The following is a 20,303-nucleotide window of genomic DNA, read 5'->3' on the forward strand; positions in this document are numbered from 1 at the left end:
CGTGCGGACTTGCTTTTCAACAGCACTGTATTCTATTTAAGTCCATTGGTGATCTAGTAAATATTAGATCACTGATAGGAAGTTTCAATGTTTATCAACTACTCGGACAGATCATATTCTTTAGTTTCGTCAACAAAATATGAAAAAAAAAATGCCCACGTTGATCCCATCATTGACCTGGTTTTGGGGAAATATGCCATAGTCACTATCATATTTTTAGCCCAGTTGTGAAAGGAATTCGATCTAGTAAACTCTACCAAGTCGTCGGGCTTGTTGATTAAAAAGAATTTACTCAAATGGACTTGTATAATCGCGTGTACATCTCATCTTAAAATTTTTTCAAACATTTGTTAAATGCGTAAACGTACTACTTGTGTAAGCAAAAAAATTGTTTGGTAAAAGCATATTATGTTGCCTTAAACTCAGTTTGTAGTGTACGAATTTTAAAATCTTATTTATACTAATACAATATCATATTCACTCAAGTCCCAAATATTACGTACACTATGCATTTATTATTCCTAATTTTATTTTGTACACTACTACTACTAATTAATTATCTACGATTTTTGTAACCAAATATTTTTATTTTTGGAAATATTGGAGGTATTTGGACTTATGTTCCCATAATAATTTAGTTCACATAGCTGCCTATAAATCGACTGCCCCAACGAAAAGGGTCGTATCTCGTTTTTTGCAACTTTTCAGGATGAACCAAACAAACATTCAAATTTAAATTCTTATTCTTTTTTTAACATATCAGTTTGAAAAAAGAATAAGAATTTAAATTTGAATCTTTGTTTGGTTCATCCTTAAAAGTTGCTAAAAACGAGTACGACCCTTTTCGTTGGGGCATTCGAAATGTATTATGGTTAGGATAGTTTTCAAGGAAATCTTATTGCCCCGAACAAGAATTACCTTGAATCTGATTTTCAGATCTCCAGTCCTAAAACTTCAAAATTAAGAGAAAGTTCCATCCCTTAAAGGGGGAAAAGGGTTTATGATAATGTTTGTAGTTTTTCAACGTTTTTATATGTAATTTGGAACTAATAAGATTGTTTTCTAAAATATATTTACAATCTGTAATATTAGGTAGAATGAGTAAATTTGAAGAAAATTATACAATGACAGGACGACATGATAGAAGGGGTTGTCCAGTAACACTACTTCAAGCTAATAAGTTATAGTAATTTTAAGTTGAAAAATGTTTTTGTGTTTAATGTCATCAATCCATTTGTTTTTCATATTAGCTTATTGCTTAGTTTAGAAGTAAAATATTCAGTTATATTTTGTTCGTTTTATTTTTTTATGATACATAGCCATAGTCTACATATGCCACAGCTGTTTGTGTTGAAAACAAATGTTTTTTAAAACATATATTGTTATGATGTTTGTGTAGGTACCTATACAAATGTTTGACCTATTTTCTTGCGTGGCCGTAGAACTCTGATGTTCCAATAATTATAGCGAATAACTATTTTGTACATTAAGGTATAATATTATTTTGTTAAATTGTCATAATGTAAACATTTATAATTATTACATAATATTACATTTAATTTGATTGTGTGGAAAATGTAATTATATGTAATACCTTTTTTAGAAAAATAACATTGAGCCAAGCCACCCCATACCTAAAACTTTTAATTAGTTCTTTAGTATTAGTATCTGAGCTGTCTTGAATAGATTTTAGTAGTTTTCGAATATTTTACAAGATTTACGTAAGTGAAAAAACATTTTTTAAAATTTGAATAATGGTTTTTGGTACAAAATTTTTATTCGCTATAATAGTCGTTACAATATGGTACTATCATGCAAGCAAAGTGAAACGATCAGAAACACAAATAATGAAACAACATATGGCCAAATAAACAACTCGTTTTTCTTAAAAAAAAAAAAAAAAACAATAAAACTTATATTTGTAAAGTACAACAGTTATATGCCAACAGTTGTTTGTCCTTTGTCTACATTATCAAACGATACAAAACGTTTCGATGGTTTTTGTACAATACAGACATTTTAACTAGAATTAAAATATTAGTTGAATACATGTAAAATCTGAATACAAATTTTAGGGTCGCTAATAATGTATAGATAGCTGATAGAATTACTTTAAAAACACTTTGATGCGCATCTATGAATATATAAAAAATCACTGTCAATAATGTGCTTGTAATTGTATTTTTAGTATTGGATTGGATACCATTCGGGTTGTTCATCTGTCTATAATAATTTGTTTACTTTTATTACCCATGTATTTTATATATTGTGATTAACAGCATAATGAAAATATTTTAAAATACCATGTTGACTAGTTTTCTTAAAAATAAAGTTTGACTACAGATTTTTAAGAAATTTATATGTGTTATAACCCCATTTTAGATCTATCAATAGTTTAATATTTCAGACCTTAAACCCTAAACCCTCTCCTAAAAAAACGAAATAATAAAACTTTTCCACCCCTTCTAGAGGAAAGAGTTTATGATGTTTTTTATTATTATAATTATTATAACGTTTCTGTGAACTCACAATCTTGTTTGTCGTTCCGGATGGAATCTTGCAACTCAAATTTCGAGCACTTTCCGATTAGCTATCCGTCTGAAACTTTCAGGGTAGCTCACAATTCGATGACAATGCATTATTAATTTACAAGAGGGGGAAAATTCCACCCCTAAGGGGGTTTAAATGGGGTCGATTTCTTGTCCGTCGTTCCGGGTGGAATCTTGCAATTCAAATAGACTTATTTCTCACCCACCAACAAAAAATTATGCGTGGTGCGCCTGGCGTGAACCGTGCTCAGATATGATCGGTACCAGGTTCAAACCCATTCCCATCATTACATTTTTTGCATTTTCTTATAACTTTTATGATAATTTATATAGTAATTACAACTTAATTTTAATTCTTATGATAATCCTTCTGACCATGCAGCCTTTTCTATAACATGTTATAAACTTTTTATAACATTGTACATTTAAATATATGGATACGTACATACGAAAACGAAAAAGAACAATATAACTAAAGTAGATTAAAAAATTAATCTAAAAATAACGTTTTTATGCGCCTTAAAAAGTATAAAATAACCCTCCAGGGGTCTTGATAACCAAACAGGACAGGTGAACTAGAAAAACGTGGGGCGCATCTTTACTACTTCACGCGTCTGAATATATAATAACATTCTCTTCTCATTAATAACTACCTTAACTCATAATTCATGCCCAATCGTCTTTTCTCTTCTAAATAAAATAATACTTAATGACATGTCATGTAAAATTGAGCACCACATTACTTTAAATGTTAAGCAAGTAGGTAATTAAAAAAAAATTGAAGCAACTTACATAAAATAAACTTTGGAGAGAATAGCAATTAAGTCTTTTCAATTTGCAATGAAATTTAAGGCAAGTGGCACGGAAATCCATTACATTTCATTTCCGATAATAAGTCATACTATCACTTTCTGATTCGTTCGATTAAAGAGACAGCATTATGAGAGACAACTTAATGCATTAACATGAAAGCTTAGGTTTTAATATCTAAGTAGAAAGATGCGCCCCACGTTTTTCCCCTGTCCTATTTGGTTATCAAGATCCCCTGAGGGTTATTCTATAGTTTTTAAGACGCATAAGCACGTTATTTTTAGATTAATTTTTTAATCTACTTTATCTGGTTGGTCAACGGTGGTTAACCGATAATCGGCTGGTTTCTACTTAAAAAGTTATTGGTGAAAAAATATTTTATACATTATCAGTAGGTAATATATAAAATAGTATATAAAACCTAATATTAACTATACCTACTGTATTTTATAAAACACTCATAATTCATATCCGATATCTAACTTGTAACCTCCCATTTCCAGCTATTACCTTTGCAGGCCTTATTAGTAAAATAAAAAAAAAAATTTTTATTATTATAAACATTTTAACTCACATTTTGGCCTACTACAAAAGCTCCACGTCAAGAGTGGTAGTGAACATAATTATTTAGTTTTTGACAATTTATTGAAAATAATAATTAATTGTCGGTAAAAAAAAAAATAAGAGTAATTGAAGAATGCGTGATGTATGTATTTTTTAGGTATTCAGTAATTTGTTAATAATTAGAAAATGTAAGCTCTCAAACAAGTCAAAGGCCATCCTTAAATTACAGGCACTTTTATAATATCATATAACGAATAATTATTATAATTATTTTAATTTCGTTATATGATAAAAGTCGTCCTCTCTCTCTTTTCTCTCTTACGTTTAACGTCCGTTATTTCCACCGATCAGGGCTTAGACGGTTTAGATTTGAAATTTTCGGGCTTATAGCTGCCTACCTAACGCTACCAAACAAGTGCACCCCAGAGAGAGGTGCAGGTGGCCATTTCTTCCATGTTTATGGGTAACATAACCTAAGACTTCACGATCGAAGTATGTAGATATAACATTTTTACTCGGTTGTTAAGACTACAAATGACAATTGGCAAACACATAGTTGAAAATTTAAGAGCCCCTGTTAGAATGTTAGAATGTTGGCTGCTTTTAATAATTTACCCATTAAATCGCCACTTGGATAACAAAAAAAAAGCTTTTTTGTGCTGATTTTATGACCTAGTCGCTAACAAATTGACAATACCTAGTTTGAAAAGATAATTTTGTTAAGATGTGTATTTTAGTGATGTGTTCTATTTTTTTTAATGTGGTCTACAACTATAAAACAACGTATTGCATTAAAATATTATTTAAATTCTTGACGATACTAACACGGGTTGTGTAAATAAATACTATAATGTGTAGAACTATTATTGTTTTTCATTGTTCAACACATACGTTGTATAGAACACACAAGCACTACATAAATGATTCCAAGATATTTTATAATCGCCGTGTTCTAAAATCGTTTTTAATCCAAAGCTTACATACCATAATTCTGTTTTTAATATTTTTTTACACAAAATTACCTATAAAATGTATCATTTTACATATTTACTAATACTAATCGTTTTGTGTTTGGCCGTACCGATTTGTCTATCTGCACTATCCGAGGATATCGATTTAATCTCTGAACACTCTTACACTGAGGCGGAGGAAGTTACTAGCTACCATCTACCAGCAACTATATCATACTTTCTTCAGGATGGTAAAGCTTTAAAATGCAAATGTTTGCTTCACGGACTGACCCATATGCGATTGGTCTTGTTGACGTTTCCAATCCCATCGGTTCGGCCGAATATACTTTTGGGCATAGTTACATGGATGAACGGCAGGGAAACTATAAGTATGTTGCACAATTTACCAGGTGTAAAAATTGGTTCATTGTGGCCGTTACACTTGTACACAGGTTTGTTGAGATATTACTATATAAAAAAATTAATTAAGGAGGACCCGCATCTCATAGTATACGGCCTAGGGAACAGAATTTCAGCAATACATAATTATGTTACTGAAAAACTACAGGCCGACTGGGTCGCTACCGGTTGTCCCTACTATGAATTGAACGATTGGTACCACCTATGGCTTGAACAAAATCCTAATCCCGACTTCTCTAAAATAAAAGGCATGGTTAGAAAGAATAACCATGAGATACGAAGTTTTTTTAAGGAAATAAAGAAATCAAACAACCAGAACCAGATGACCGAGACATTAAACGATTCGTTGAAAATGAAAAATCTTTTCATGAACGAATTTAGCAAAAATCACGAGATCAGCGATAAATTGATGACTTCGTACGACATAGAAGTAGATTTGACTGTCGTCAACCACGTATTTAAAAGGATCTGGCAACGTGCGGCCAGAGTTAATTGGAACAAGACTAACCTTGAAAACATAAAATTGTACTACACAACGCATTTTGATTTTTTAAAAATCATATTTTTCCGTCTGACGTGGAAACACTTGATGTATATCCAAGTACTAGAAGACGTTTCGCCAAAGTATTTGAAATATGCCAAACAATGGCATGAGTTGCTAGAACAATTCGGATTTATGTTACACATCAAAAACGATACGGCTATCAAGCTATTGTTACAAGCGTTCGACATGCTCGCCAATCGATGTGCAAGTGTACAAAGTGTAATAAATGGTTTGATATTAATACTAAACGGTTGCGCGAAATCGGTAAAGTGCAATGCGACTAAAGAGATAGTCTTGAGTAAGGCATCAAAAGAAAGTTTTTTGCGAGACGTATTACTTAGCAAGGATGAACTGGTAGGCATCAGTTCTACGACTTCCGCGAAAGCTTTCCTAAGTCATCTGAAATTGATTTTTAGAGGAGTCGATTTTAGCGTCATACAGTCCCTTATAGACTACATTGATGAACTCAACCACAGATTAAGTACAATTTAGTAACAACTTGGTATTGAAGATACGTGCTAATCGTCTAGAAGTATACGTTTTTCTTAACACAATAATTTACTGTCACTGTTGAATTTCAAATAAACATTTTTTAATAAGTTTATTTTTGTGTCTGATAGTCTTGTAAGTTCTGGTGTTCCTTAAGGTTGTCTTTCCTTTATTTAATTTATAATAAGTGTTATGGTCATTGCATCCTGTTTAAACAGTAGCTCTATGATGATGACCTACATCGATGCAACTACATCTTCGCTGGTGGATTGTAACGAGTGGATTTAATTTTAAACTACAACTAAATTATAAACTTATGGACGCGAAAATATAATATACAATTCAAAGAAAGATTACCCTTTAACAAAATGACATAACTCAGACCTGTCCCTCTCTAACTCAAACACTATTAGCCGGAAGGCGACCGTGTAGGTCACAGGCGTCTCGTCCACCTAAGTCTACATACTTGTTGCCAAAGAAACGGATCTGCTTAAAAAGCGAGTGTCCGGTTCTGCTTTACAATAAATTAAAAACAATGGTTTAAATTTAATTTAAATGTCTAGAGGGTAGTCGGTTATAAAGCAAATAGTCCGGTGCTACTTACCTTACTATTAGATAAAAAAAGTTATAATAAAACATTTTTTTTTAGAGATTTAAGCTGTTAATTATACAGGGTGTATCAAAAAGAATGGTGAAGTTTCAAACGGCTGTAGGTTGTGAAATATTGGACCTACAGCGCTCTGGTAAAACTTAAATGAAAGAAGAAGTTGTCAGGTTTCTAATGACTGTCACTAGATGTCTCTGACACTAGATGTTTCACAGTCGTAACTGAATTACGCTTTGCGAACTCGATCATTTCTCTTGCGAGGACGCCATCTTAAAAAACTGAACAATGAAGGCTGACGACACAAACAGGAACGTGGAGAGTCGTCGAGTGGCAGTCATTCGAAACTCGATAACTCCTTCTTTCATTCAAACCCTACCAGAGCGCTGTAGGTCCAATACTTCACAACCTACAGCCGTTTGAAACCCCACCATTCTTAACCTAACCATTCTTTTTGGTACATCCTGTATAACAGTTGGTATAAATCTAATTTACCGGGCACATTTTTTTTGCCTTTAAATAACGTTTTTACGCTAAATTTGTGGACTCTTGTAGTTACAACTACTTGAACTTACAGTATTATCGTTGTGCCAAGCACCTGTTGATGCCACTCGATGCAGCAGCGTGGCACAACGAATCGCAGTTCGTGTTTTTTTTCAACATATAAAACATTGTAAGTCGTATTTTTAATTTTCAGAGTATAATACGCCACGTAAAAAGCCGGTTTTTAGACAGCCGGCGAGGTCGCTTCTTATTTTGAACATGGTATGGGTCTTTTGGAATTTAGAAGCTGATAGGTCAAGTTGAATTATAAAAAAAAAAGCTGGATCACACACTAAATCGAACCCGTACCTCTCGGTTGATGGCTCATGTTATTGACCGTTACGCCATCCAGACACATTTACTGCTGTTGGTAATTTTTGAGTATTTAACATAAAACCATTAATATTGATAAACTTTAAATTCATCATGTAACTCAAAAACTAATGATTTCCGCAACTTTTTTTTTACGCCATCGTTACTTACACGTCGTCGTCTTATACCTAACCTAACCTAACCTAACCTAACCTATTTAAGAGTAATAACATAACATTATACGTCACCGTATTTATTCGACAGTGAAAACATAGTTGACTTAGTAAAAGCGAAGTTCATGGAAAGTAGCGAAATTCGGTCATGGAAAAGAGTACATCACGTTTTAGTAAAGATAATATGTATATATTATATACATACAAACTTTACCTTTATTCCACGTTCAACAAAAATAGTTTGTCTTCGACAATTAACGTTTTCATACTGAATAAAAATTTTCACTTTTCAGTTACCGCATATTTCGTGCAAGCGTCGGAGTATAGAATGTTAGAAGTAGGCAATGTTTCGTTTTGTAGTACTTCTATACAATCATTTTTAAGATGACGTTATACCCCCTATTTATAAAGGAGTTAGGTATAGGCAATTTTTTGTAAAATCGTAATTTAAAGGCTAAACTGTGATGTTTAATTATTAGTTAAGTAATCTTGACTCTTTTTTGGTAGTTTATTTATTTTTCGAAATGTCACAGCATCCTTGAAAGCGATTTGAAAAAAAAATTTACATCTAAACTGGCTACGCATATTCTCTCTTATCAACTAAATAACAATCGTAGACAATTTTTTTCGCCTGATCATACGTGATATCAAGGTCCTCGTTCTGAGTGGCTATTTTCATCAGGAACTGGTCCGTCGTGGTGTTGTGCTCAACTCTTCTATGGCCCTAGGCCATCTAGCAGGTTGCTCTTTCAGGGCTGAGCTGCCAGAATTAACGATTTGCCTGAGCGCAATGTTTGTGTCGGAATCATCACTCCTAATGATAATTGCTCCGCTTTTCGAGATCACCATTTCGAGCATAAGTTTGGTTGCCTTGTTCACAACCTCAGACCACAGCGTATCCTTCATCTTCTCTTTGTCTTTTGGATCGCATTCGAGGATATAGGAGGGCTGAGGGGATGCCTCCCTATTTATATCTAGCTTTCTCTTTCTAGACTTGGAACGAGCCTGACTCTTTTTCCTCGCCTTACTCTTATTTATCTTTCCGCTCTTGGACCTATTCCTACTCTTTGACCTGTTGTTGTATGCGACTGGTCCTTACAGAACCCACCGTCATTTCCTCTTGCTCATGATTTTCCGTTGTGGCCTCAGCCTCATATTTCTCACGGAGTTGCTCTTTAAGATGTTCGGTCTCAGCCGCATGGTTGTTTTCGTCAAATTGACGCTTGAGGGTTTCGATCTCGGACTGTTTCTTACATAGTGTGTTGGCGAATTCGGCCACAACGTTATTGACGACCGCTTCGTTGGCCGTGTTGTACAGGGCTACTTCTTTGTTTACTAATTGTGCTCTTGATGAAATGATGTCGGCGATTCTCCTATCTTGAGCTTTAGCGAGGGTCTCTATGCGTTCTAGTCTAGTCATAAATTCCTTTAGGGTATCTTTCTTAAAGTTATTACGGTTCTCATCCTCACACATAGTGGTCTTCAGCCAACCGACGGTATTCATCAGTATCTGGAGGTTGTCATTGGGTGGAGGTGAGGGCATGGCAAATTTCTTAGCTGTAGTGGGTGTCTGCATTTTTGAGCTCGGCTCACTCGTTGTAGGCAATTTCGGATCAGTTATTCCCGGGTTTGAGCCGTGGGTCTCTTTCTGTTTGCGTCAGTGGACATTTTGTCCCGTTGGCGTCGATCGAACACAGATATAAATTTTTGGCCGAACTTTTATACTACTAGTGTGGACTTGGCACTGCACTTTTACAAAAGGGATAAATCCTAAGACCGTGCGTAGAACGAGCGAGACGCGGTAGCCTTACGCGAACGGGCGTACCGGAGGATTTGGCCGGTTTGGCAGGAGGGGCGAGGTCAAAAAATTGGGTTTCGACCCTTCGGTCCCTCCGGAGGGATTCCCGGTCCCTAGGTAGGATGCGCGACGGAAACGGCGGGCTAAACCAAAACGGTTGGCGTTTGAACGGGCGCGATTGGGCGGTTTCCCGCGAAGATGTACTTGGTCAAAAATTTTCAAAATTCGAGGGGTGGGTGGGGGTAAATTTTTGATATGTAACGCACTGATCTAAGTTAACATTTTTGGGCTTGGTCCGGGGTCAGTAAGTTTGACCGTTGGAAAAAGCCAGCACATTTACCGAAAGCTTATAATTTTTTTAAAAATTGTCTAAGTCCGGGATACATAGAAATTCTAAAAAATTTGAAAAAATATGGAAATTTAAAATATTTATAAGACAAATGTGGCTAATTGTGAGCGTTACAAAACAATAAGTAATTTATAAAAAAAAATATTATTTAATATTTATGTTATGGTGTGGTTGTTTCCAGGAAAAACGATTTATAAATACGGATTTGATAATTTTAGCGTTGCTGCATTAGATGGCCGCATACATAGATGGTCCAAAGAGGTGATGTTATAGGACAATTTCTTACAATATTATATTTGCACTAGATAGCAAATGTTGTAACAGTATTACAATAACGGGTGGAAATGTCTTTAATTTAAATTCTTTATTAATTAACAACGAATTTACCATAAATCATTACAAATTAACTAGCCACTAATGAGAAACACTGGGTTATAACGTTTTATACTTAATAAATGTTAGTATTTAACTATGTTTCAAATATATTTTAAAAACATTTTTAGGCAATGAAAAAGATATTTAATGAAATTATCCCCGAAGGAGTAAGCAGAAACTATGTTACCAATGACGACATGACTATATATTATAATAGAAGGTATCCTGAACTTGAACTTGATATCGAACCAATTATGAGAGACCACGGGGAAAAGTCGAGTAAATATAATATTTTCTAACAATTGCATTTAATAATCGTACAATCGTCTTGGGTATACACATAGTTTAAGCTAAAATATTTTTAATTTTACAGTAAGGTATTCCTATGTAATCTGGTTAATTAGTAACACTTATTCTAACCTATTCCTTGCAATACAAGCAAATTGTCTTATTAACATTACTCATATTAAATAATTTATTATTAAATACATACTTCGATGTTTAGACAATAATGTAAAAAAAACTTTAAAGTATTAAATTTTTATAATTTATAAATCATATTTATTTTATGATGGTTGTTTTCAGATAACGAGTACGTATTTTACTTACATCACTTCAGGCGTGCAACAAACAGGGGTGTCCTTCCTAAACCACTGTTGAAAGAAAAGGATTCTTTTGCGGTAATAAATGTTACGCATAAGTTATTTAAAATACAATGTTTAGGCGATGTTTACTGCATTTGAAGAAGCAAAAAAAAAAGGATCAATGCATTACACGGTCGACCACAGAGACTTGATGAATTATTATGAACCTCAACTCGTACAAATTACGATTGACTACGGAAGAAATTACAGTAAATATGATTTTTAATAACTGCAATTATTAATAATCATAAAATTAGTCCTCCATCACTCCACCTCTCCCGCCATGTAAACGTTTATAGCTCTAATGCGGAGCTGAGAGGCTATTGGTTTTACAATCATGTGAGCTTTTTTTGTGTCTATATACACAGTAACTTTTACATACACTGGGCTAATTCCTTTGAGTAGCTCAACTAGATTAGAGCGACTATCTAAATAACAAATTTTATCTAGTTGGTACTTTGGGGGAGAAAGGGTTTAGTAGAAAAAGTCTACTAAAACCCTCGTTACTCTTATTTATAAAGTCATAGTCGCATGCGGGCTGTGTTGTTGAGCTTATCGCATGAACACGATGGGTGGTTCAAATTTTCCGAAAATATGAAAGTACACATAAAATGTCGTAAGGATTACACCCGTCCTCAAAGCGTTAAAGCCGCAATCAATGCAGTTAATGAAGCTAAGGAATTACCTGGTACAAGTTATACACAACCAACAAAAAGGAAATTAAGGTCAGCTATATCATAGTTTCAATGTTTGTTTTGTGATGGAGTCATAGATGACGGGTTTTTAAAAAGAGAGAAAAAAATAAACATTGAAAATCGGAGGCAAATTCACGAAGTCCAAAGTTTAGAAATACGGACTTATATACGGTACAGTGAAAAAAAAAAGATGAAACGGACGAAAGATTACGGGTTGTAGAGACTGCAGCTAAAATTATAAGGGAACAAATTAGGTCCCAATTTTATAAGTTGGATACATATCCTTCATCTGACGATTTTTTGTGTGATTTACAAAATCAAATTTCTGAAGCATTAAACTTATTTCTCAAAATGCTCATTAAAGAAAAAACCAAAAAAATGAAAATTAATTACATAGAAAACGCAACGCTGCGGCTCATATTATTATATCTGCTGTTAGACCTAGGTCATTTTATTCTCCATTACTAATAGGAACCTCCATTTATTTACATAGAAAGTTTGTATGGAAAAATTTTTGAAAATTATGTAATTGTAACAATATAATCTAAAAAAATCTGCCTTTATTGTGTAATAATAATTAAAAAATAGTATGAATTTTATAAATTTAAGTAACAAATATTTATAAAAAAAATGTGTCAGACAATTACGGACGCCAAAAAACAGGTTACCAATACATTGGTATTTTTCAGCGAAAGTATACAGAGTACATTTCTGTCAATATAGAAAAACCATACTCGAAGGTCATCTTCCATTAAAATTTTATTCAAAAGAAGTTTTGTTGCCCCCGCTTGGCCCAAGGTTGGAAGGGCTATGAATGAATATGGTCAGCTGTCAAACTGTCCATATGTCAGCTGATTAGCTGTCAGCTGTGATATTTGTGCACGTATCGCCATCTACTCTAATAAATATTCACTAACGTTTTTAATTTTCCAAATTTCCGAGATTTATTTCTAATTTTTCTTTCTATTAAACCTTATTCAGTTTAATACGAACATTATAAAAATAATGAGCCGAATCGGGCTAGTCGTTCTCAAATGATGCGCTGACCAACGAACAGCATTTCATTTTCTTTATATAGATTATAGATAATATAGTTTATTCGCCATTATATTATAAAACAATAAAATAGTTGTAATAAGTCTTCTAATTGTTAATTATACACTGCATCCTATTTCATAAAAATACAAATACACCAAATTTTTGTTTTGCTATAATTTTTTATAAGACACATACTGGTGCTTGAGAGGACGCCATTCTGCTAAATTTATAACTGAAAAAAATGTAGTGATATTTTCTTCGCTCCTTGGAAAAATATTAAATCATGGATATGTACCACCATGATTTTTTTATGAGGTACAATTATATTGATGCTGAAAAATTTAAGTAAGATGTTTTTGTATTTTGGCCACAAAAAAGTGTAATAATGTATGTAATCTTAAGCTTGACCGCTAGATCGCGCCACACACAGATTTTGCGTCTTGAACGATGACGCGGACTGGCCGCTTACATATTTTCCAGCAGGTTGGTCGAAAAGCGAATTATATTTTCATGAGATTGATATAAGTAACGGTTTAGCGGCGGAGACTCTTCAATTCGGTAACAAAGAATCACTCTATTAATGTAAATTCTGCGATTATTCACCATACGCTATATTTCAAAACAGAACAAAATATAAATGTGTCTAGTCACAAAATAAGTGTCCAAGATATTATAAAACGAATTACAAGTATGAATAAGATAATTATTCTCATAGATAAGGAATATAGTAAGATACTATTTCATTAACTTCAACCAAAAGGTTAGGTTAAAAAATAAAATACAGTTTTGGCGACCAAGAGTCTGGACGGCTTGTAAAGCCGGAAAAAAAATTATAATCGTACACAAAGTTTAAGCTAAGATTATTGCGGTTGTACAGTTAAATTATTTCCATGTTATTTGGTTAATTAGTTCAACCGAATCTAACCTATTTCTTGCCATAAAATTAAATTGTCTTAATAACAATTTGTTTATATTAAATAGTTGTTCGTGCGCTGAAAAAAGTTTTAATTTTTATATCGCGATATGTTTGATACAAAACATACTTTGGTGTTTAGGCTATGGTGTGAAAAAATTCTTTTATATATTAATTTTTAAAAATGTATAAATCATGTTTATGTTATGATAGGGATTTTCTTAGTACGAGTACCTACGTATTTAATTTGCATCACTTCGGGATAGCAATAAACGTGGGCATACTTCCAGAACCGCTGTGTGATGAAAAGGCATCCTTGGTGGTAATAAAATATTAAGTTCCTGTCAAAACGAATAAACATAAAATGTATTATGCAAAAGATCCTAAAAATAATATGTTTCTAATTCTTCTAACCGATCGGTTTCCCTAGGTAGTCGACAAAGTCACTTAAATCTAGTAAAACCAACGGTTGTAATAACAACCTTCGGTAGCTCAGTTGGTAGAGCGGTGGACTGTAGTGGTCGTTGTAACACAGATATCCATAGGTCGCTGGTTCAAATCCGGCCCGAAGGAGAAGAAATTTTGCACTTTTTTTTAATGTTTTTTTTTGTTTAGTGTTTTACATGGTTTGATAATAATTATGGCGAACATAATATTTAAAATATATTTAACAAAAAATGTACAAATTTTTTTTAAAAATTATAAGCTTTTTTTTTTCAAATAGTATCCCCACTTCAAGTCGTTACATAGGCACATGTATAATATGCCTTGTTACCGAGTAAATGTCAATTTAAGTATATCCGCATTTTTGTTTTCTGATTTTTTAAATGTTTTTGTTTGGAATCCGAAATATTTTATATTTTTTTTTATTTTCGGTTAATTGGATACTTTTATTTTAGCTACTTTAACTTGACATGTTTATATTTATAATTTAAATACTAGCATTTTATGAAAAATTAACGATTTATTATCAGACACGTTTGGTCTTTCTGTGAGTTTCCCAAACCATTTTCTGGTTTGTATTAGAATATTCTATTTGTATCATTCTCCTTCAAGATCCAAAAGTACCCCTTAATGCCATGCTAAGAAGGTTTCTTATTATAGTTTTTGTTTTGATTTAACTATCTAGCTTAAAAGGGGATGTGTCTTACTATACTTCTATAAAACCATATAACAAATAACTATTATAATAATTCCAATTCCATTACATGATAGGTATTAGGCGTCTTCTCTTATATTTCTGAGTATACATACTACATTGACCAATAAAGACTATAAAAAAACATTTTATTTATAATTTTATGTGGGCCAAAAAACCGTTCTAGTTTAAGGTAAGAAATAATTAATAAGTATGTAGTTTATACATAGGCATGAACAGTAACTATTGTTATGGTCTTGCACATTTTCCGGTCTAAAAGCATTACATATGGATATCAACATGTGTCTTGAACAAATAACGTGTGCGTGTCGGGTGGACTTGGTACCGATTTTTGTCGTTTATTTGCACACAATAGAAATCTCATACATATTTCAGCTACAAATTTAATAACCTAATGTGATTTACGGTCATACAATCGCCAGGCAAAAGTCATTAAAATCCAAATTGTAATTTAATATAAGAAACGTCCATCCCTGCCGTCCTGAATTTTAAACTTGAATAACTTAAAAGAAATTATTCAAAACTGGTTGCCGACCATCCATCATTTTCAGAAAATTGTAATTTATGTAAAAAGTTGTAAAAACTTGAAGATTATAGGTTTAGTGCTTATGAGTAACATAACCTAAGACTTCATGATCGAAGTAGGTAAATATAACATTTTTACTCGGCTTTAAAGACTACAAATGACGACTATGCAAACACATAGTTGAAAACTTAAGAGCTCCTGTTAGACTTGACTGCTTTAAATAATTTACCCACTAAAAGGACCACTTGGACAACAAAAAGAAAGCAAAGCGTTTATTTTCTAGTCGCCAACAAATTGGCAGTACCGAGTTTGATAATAAGAATATTGAACTACTATTAAGATGTGTATTTTAATACTTAAATATCGTATACAACTATAAAACACCGCATAGCATAAATTCTTCAAAGACTCTAAAACCTGTTGTTTAAATGAACACTGAAAGGTGTAAAACTATTATTGTTTATTATTGTTCCTCCACGCATTCGTTATATTTTAAACAACAGAACTACATAGATAATTCTATGTTATTTTATAATCGCCGTGTTCTCAAATCGTGAATAATCCAAAGCTTACATACCATATTTCTTGTTTTTTTTTTGACAAAATTTTCTATAAAATGACCCGTTTTAAATTACTAATATTAATCGTTTTGAGTTTGGTGGTACCGATATGTCGATCTGCACTATCCGAGGAAAACAACTTAATCTCTGAAAACTCTTCCACTGAGAAGGAGGATGTTACCAGTCATAATGTTTTGAAATGCAAATGTTTGCTTTATGGACTGATCCATATGCGATTGGTCCTGTTGGCTTTTCCAATCCCATTGATTCGGTCGTGTTTTTTGGGCATAGTTGTTTGGATAAACGGTAGGGAAATTATAAATATGTTGCACAATTTACCAAATGTAAAAATTGGCTCATTGTGGCCGTTACACTTGTACACCGGATTGTTGTGGAATGACTATATTATGAAATATGATAATGATGGCCCGTATGTCAGAACATGCAACCTTGGGGAAAGAATTTTCGCAATACATAGTTATGTTACTGAAAAACTACAGGCCGACTGGGTCGCTAACGATTGTCTCCACTATGAATTGAACGATTGGTACCACCTGTGGCTTGAACGAAATCCTAATCCCGACTTCTCTAAAATAAAAGACATGGTAAGGAAGAATAACCTTGAATTTCGAAGTTTTTCGAACAAAATAAAGAAATCGATGGACCATGACCAGTACCAGACGACCGAGACGACCGAGACATTGGACGAATCATTGAAAATGAAAAATCTATTCATGAACGAATTTAGCGAAAATCACGAGGTCAGTGACGTATTGATGACTTCGTACGACATACAAGTAGATTTGACTGTCACCAACCAAGTATTAAAAAAGATCTGGCTACGTGCGGTCAAAGTTAATTGGCACAAGAATAACCTTAAAAACATAAAATTGTACTACGCAACGCATTTTGATTTTTTGAAAATCATATTTTTCCGTCTGACGTGGAAGCACCTGTTGTACATCCAAGTACTAGAAGACGTTTCGCCAAAGTATTTGGAATACGCCAAACAATGGCACGAGTTGCTCGAACAATTTGGACATATGTTACGCATCGAAAACGATCCTCACATCAAGCTATTGTTAAAAGCTTTCGACATGCTCGCCAATCGAAGTACAAGTGTACGAGGTGTGATAAATGGTTTGACGTTATTACTAAGAAAATGCGCCAAGTTCGTAAAGTGCAATGCGACTGAAGAGATAGTGTTGAGTCAGGAAACAAAAGAAAGTTATTTGGGAAACGCATTACTTACCAAGGATGAACTGTTAGCTATCAGTTCTACGACTTCCGGGAAAGCTTTCATAAGTCATCTGAAATTGATTTTTAGAGGAGTCGATTTTAGCGTAATACGGTCCCTTATAGACTACATTGATGAACTCAACCACGGATTAAGTACAATTTAGTAACAACTTGGTATTGAAGATACGTGCTAGTCGTCTAGAAGTATACGTTTTTCTTAACACAATAATTTACTGTCACTGTTGAATTTCAAATAAAAATTTTTTAATCCGTTTATTTTTGTGTCTGATATTCCTATAGTTCTGGTGTCCCTCAAGGCGAAATTTTCCTTCTTGTTTTCATAAGATGAACTTGTTTTCATGATAAGCAAAATATTATAGCGTGATCTATGTTAACCAATCACAGGTGTTTAAAGTAAATCTCTTGATAACTGACGTCAATCGTAATATTGTAATTTATTCAATTTTCGATCTAGAATATTCTTTGGTCTTATATAAAATGGAATCGGAAGATATCTAAGTTACTCACTCTTTCACATAATATTAATGTAAGCTAACTATAACTATATATATAACAACTCTTTAACTATTACTTTACTGTATAAGTCGTAGTGGAATATTACTTTATTATTACTATTATTAGTATTAATACTTAAATTATTCAACCTTTGGAGCCACTAGCCAAGCCATTTTCTTATTGTTGCCTGCTGTTCTGTGATTTTATGGAGTTTGCTGTTACAGTCGTTGCCAGATAACTTGGCACAGCTGCGGCGGAGCGCAGGGCCAGGAGTTCTCAGTATTTGATATTGTTTTTTTTTGTCTATTATGTCTTGTCGAAGCATAGTTGATAGTTTATTTTTATAAAATGTATAACAATAATAATAATAGTAATAACAACAACAATAATATAAAAGCGTCGCGACCGAACTAGGGTTGTCGACGGCCGGTCGAAGAAAAAGACTAGTTTGGGATACACTTGCTGATAATCTCCGCTGCCGCCGTACCAACTTATCTGGCAACGACTGTACCAACATTTATCTGGATATAATAATGTATGGATCTCAGTCCCTTATACGTTGTACAACAATGAATTTCTATTATTGTTGTTCAGTTTTTAAGAAATAAACATTCAATCGTCGTATATAAAATATTTGTAATTTCTATAAATAATAAAAACATGAATTATTGTTAGTTTATTTATTTTATTCATTTTTAAAAAAGCTACTTAATTATTGTGTTAAGAATGTCATGATTAGCAGGTACTTCTAAAACCAACGCCTTTTATTATTGTTTGTCTTTAGAATGTGTACGTATCAATTTAAATTAAAATAGATGTTGCCTCTATGTTATTCAACAGTTAGTGAGTGGATTTAATTTTAAATTACAACCTTAATTCTAGCTTATCGGCGTGAAAACATAATACACTATAAAAAGGGAGATTTTCCATTCACAAAGTGATATAACTCAAGTATGATCCTGGACAATTGTTTTTTAAATACTGCCCTTATTATTTAATTGCTTAAAAAATAGGGGAATGGGAATTATTTTACTCAGCCCTGACAGACTAAATCCCGGGCAACGCCGAGTCCAGACAGCTTGTTAACAATAAAATGAAAATATTTAGAGAAGTGGGAAAATATGGGCTAGGCCGTAGAAACACAAGAGGAGACCGATTAGAGGAATTTAGCAGTGAAAACAGACTTTATCCTTGACTTTGACCTCATCCTTGACATTGACCTCATCCTCGATCGCTGTCTTGAGCTCGACTTGACCTTGGCCACATCCTTGATTTTTACCTCATTTATTACCTAGACCTCATCCTCGATCTCGACCTTGACTTCATTGTGTAGGTACAGCACTAAACCTAAGATGATTTTATGAATATAATAATAAAATTGTATAAAGTGCAGTTATACAACATAAAACTGTATAATATATATAGCTATATAATATATAGCTAACTTTTCTTATGTTTGTTGTTTTTAAAACACTTTTGATTTGAAGTTCATAATACTTCATTAAGTCTTCGTGTGTTATAATATGGTATCCGCTATTTACTGGGAGCATATTATTAAATATAGTACTCAACGACTAAAATTGTTTTATACAAACTACTGTAAAATATATTTAAACAATAAACTTTATTACCGTCGAAGTTGAACAAGCCCCACTCAACGAAAACATTTTAAAATTAAAAAAAAAAAAAGTATACATTGTTTGTTAAATATATTTTAAATATTATGTTCACTATAATTATCATCAAACTATGTAAAACACTGAACAAAAAAAAACACTAAAAAAAAGTGCAAAATTTCTTTTCCTTCGGGCCGGATTTGAACCAGCGACCTATGGATATCTGTGTTACAACGACCACTACAGTCCACCGCTCTACCAACTGAGCTACCGAAGGTTGTTATATTCAACCGTTAGTTTTACTATATTTAAGTGACTTTGTCGACTACCTAGGAAAACCGATCGGTTAGAAGAATTAGAAACATATTATTTTTAGGATCTTTTGCATAATACATTTTATGTTTATTCGTTTTGACAGGAACTTAATATTTTATTACCACCAAGGATGCCTTTTCATCACACAGCGGTTCTGGAAGTATGCCCACGTTTATAGCTATCCCGAAGTGATGCAAATTAAATACGTAGGTACTCGTACTAAGAAAATCCCTATCATAACATAAACATGATTTATACATTTTTAAAAATTAATATATAAAAGAATTTTTTCACACCATAGCCTAAACACCAAAGTATGTTTTGTATCAAACATATCGCGATATAAAAATTAAAACTTTTTTCAGCGCACGAACAACTATTTAATATTTTTGGTGACTGTAGATTTGTTACAATATGATTTGTATTATCTTGAAAAAATATAAAACCTTATTTAATATTCATAAAAAAAAATGAATAATATTACAAATATAAAATAAAATAAAACCAAGACACTAATAAACCTTGGTTTATTTACCATCAATTTAAAAAAACTAGTAGACAACTGCCGCCGGTTTCGGTCGGCGGTCAGCCATTTTTTATTG

General features: G+C 32.9%; 2 non-coding genes across 2 annotated transcripts; one reads left to right on the forward strand and one right to left on the reverse strand.

Annotated features, from left to right (window-relative positions):
- The first annotated feature begins 14,251 nt into the window (after positions 1-14,251).
- Trnay-gua (transfer RNA tyrosine (anticodon GUA)) lies at positions 14,252-14,343 on the forward strand. Its single transcript is given in 2 exon segments — positions 14,252-14,288; positions 14,308-14,343. It is a non-coding gene; the product is annotated as a tRNA-Tyr (tRNA).
- Positions 14,344-19,571: 5,228 nt separating this feature from the next.
- Positions 19,572-19,663, reverse strand: Trnay-gua (transfer RNA tyrosine (anticodon GUA)). The gene is given in 2 exon segments: positions 19,572-19,607; positions 19,627-19,663. It is a non-coding gene; the product is annotated as a tRNA-Tyr (tRNA).
- Between the last annotated feature and the right edge of the window lie 640 nt (positions 19,664-20,303).

The sequence above is a fragment of the Adelges cooleyi genome, unplaced genomic scaffold (genome assembly GCF_023614345.1).
Source record: "Adelges cooleyi isolate 19-005CV unplaced genomic scaffold, UGA_ACOO_1.1 ACOO_flye_CR_arks_rails_tigmint_CR_PRNA_394, whole genome shotgun sequence".
Classification (NCBI taxonomy): Eukaryota; Metazoa; Arthropoda; class Insecta; order Hemiptera; family Adelgidae; genus Adelges; species Adelges cooleyi.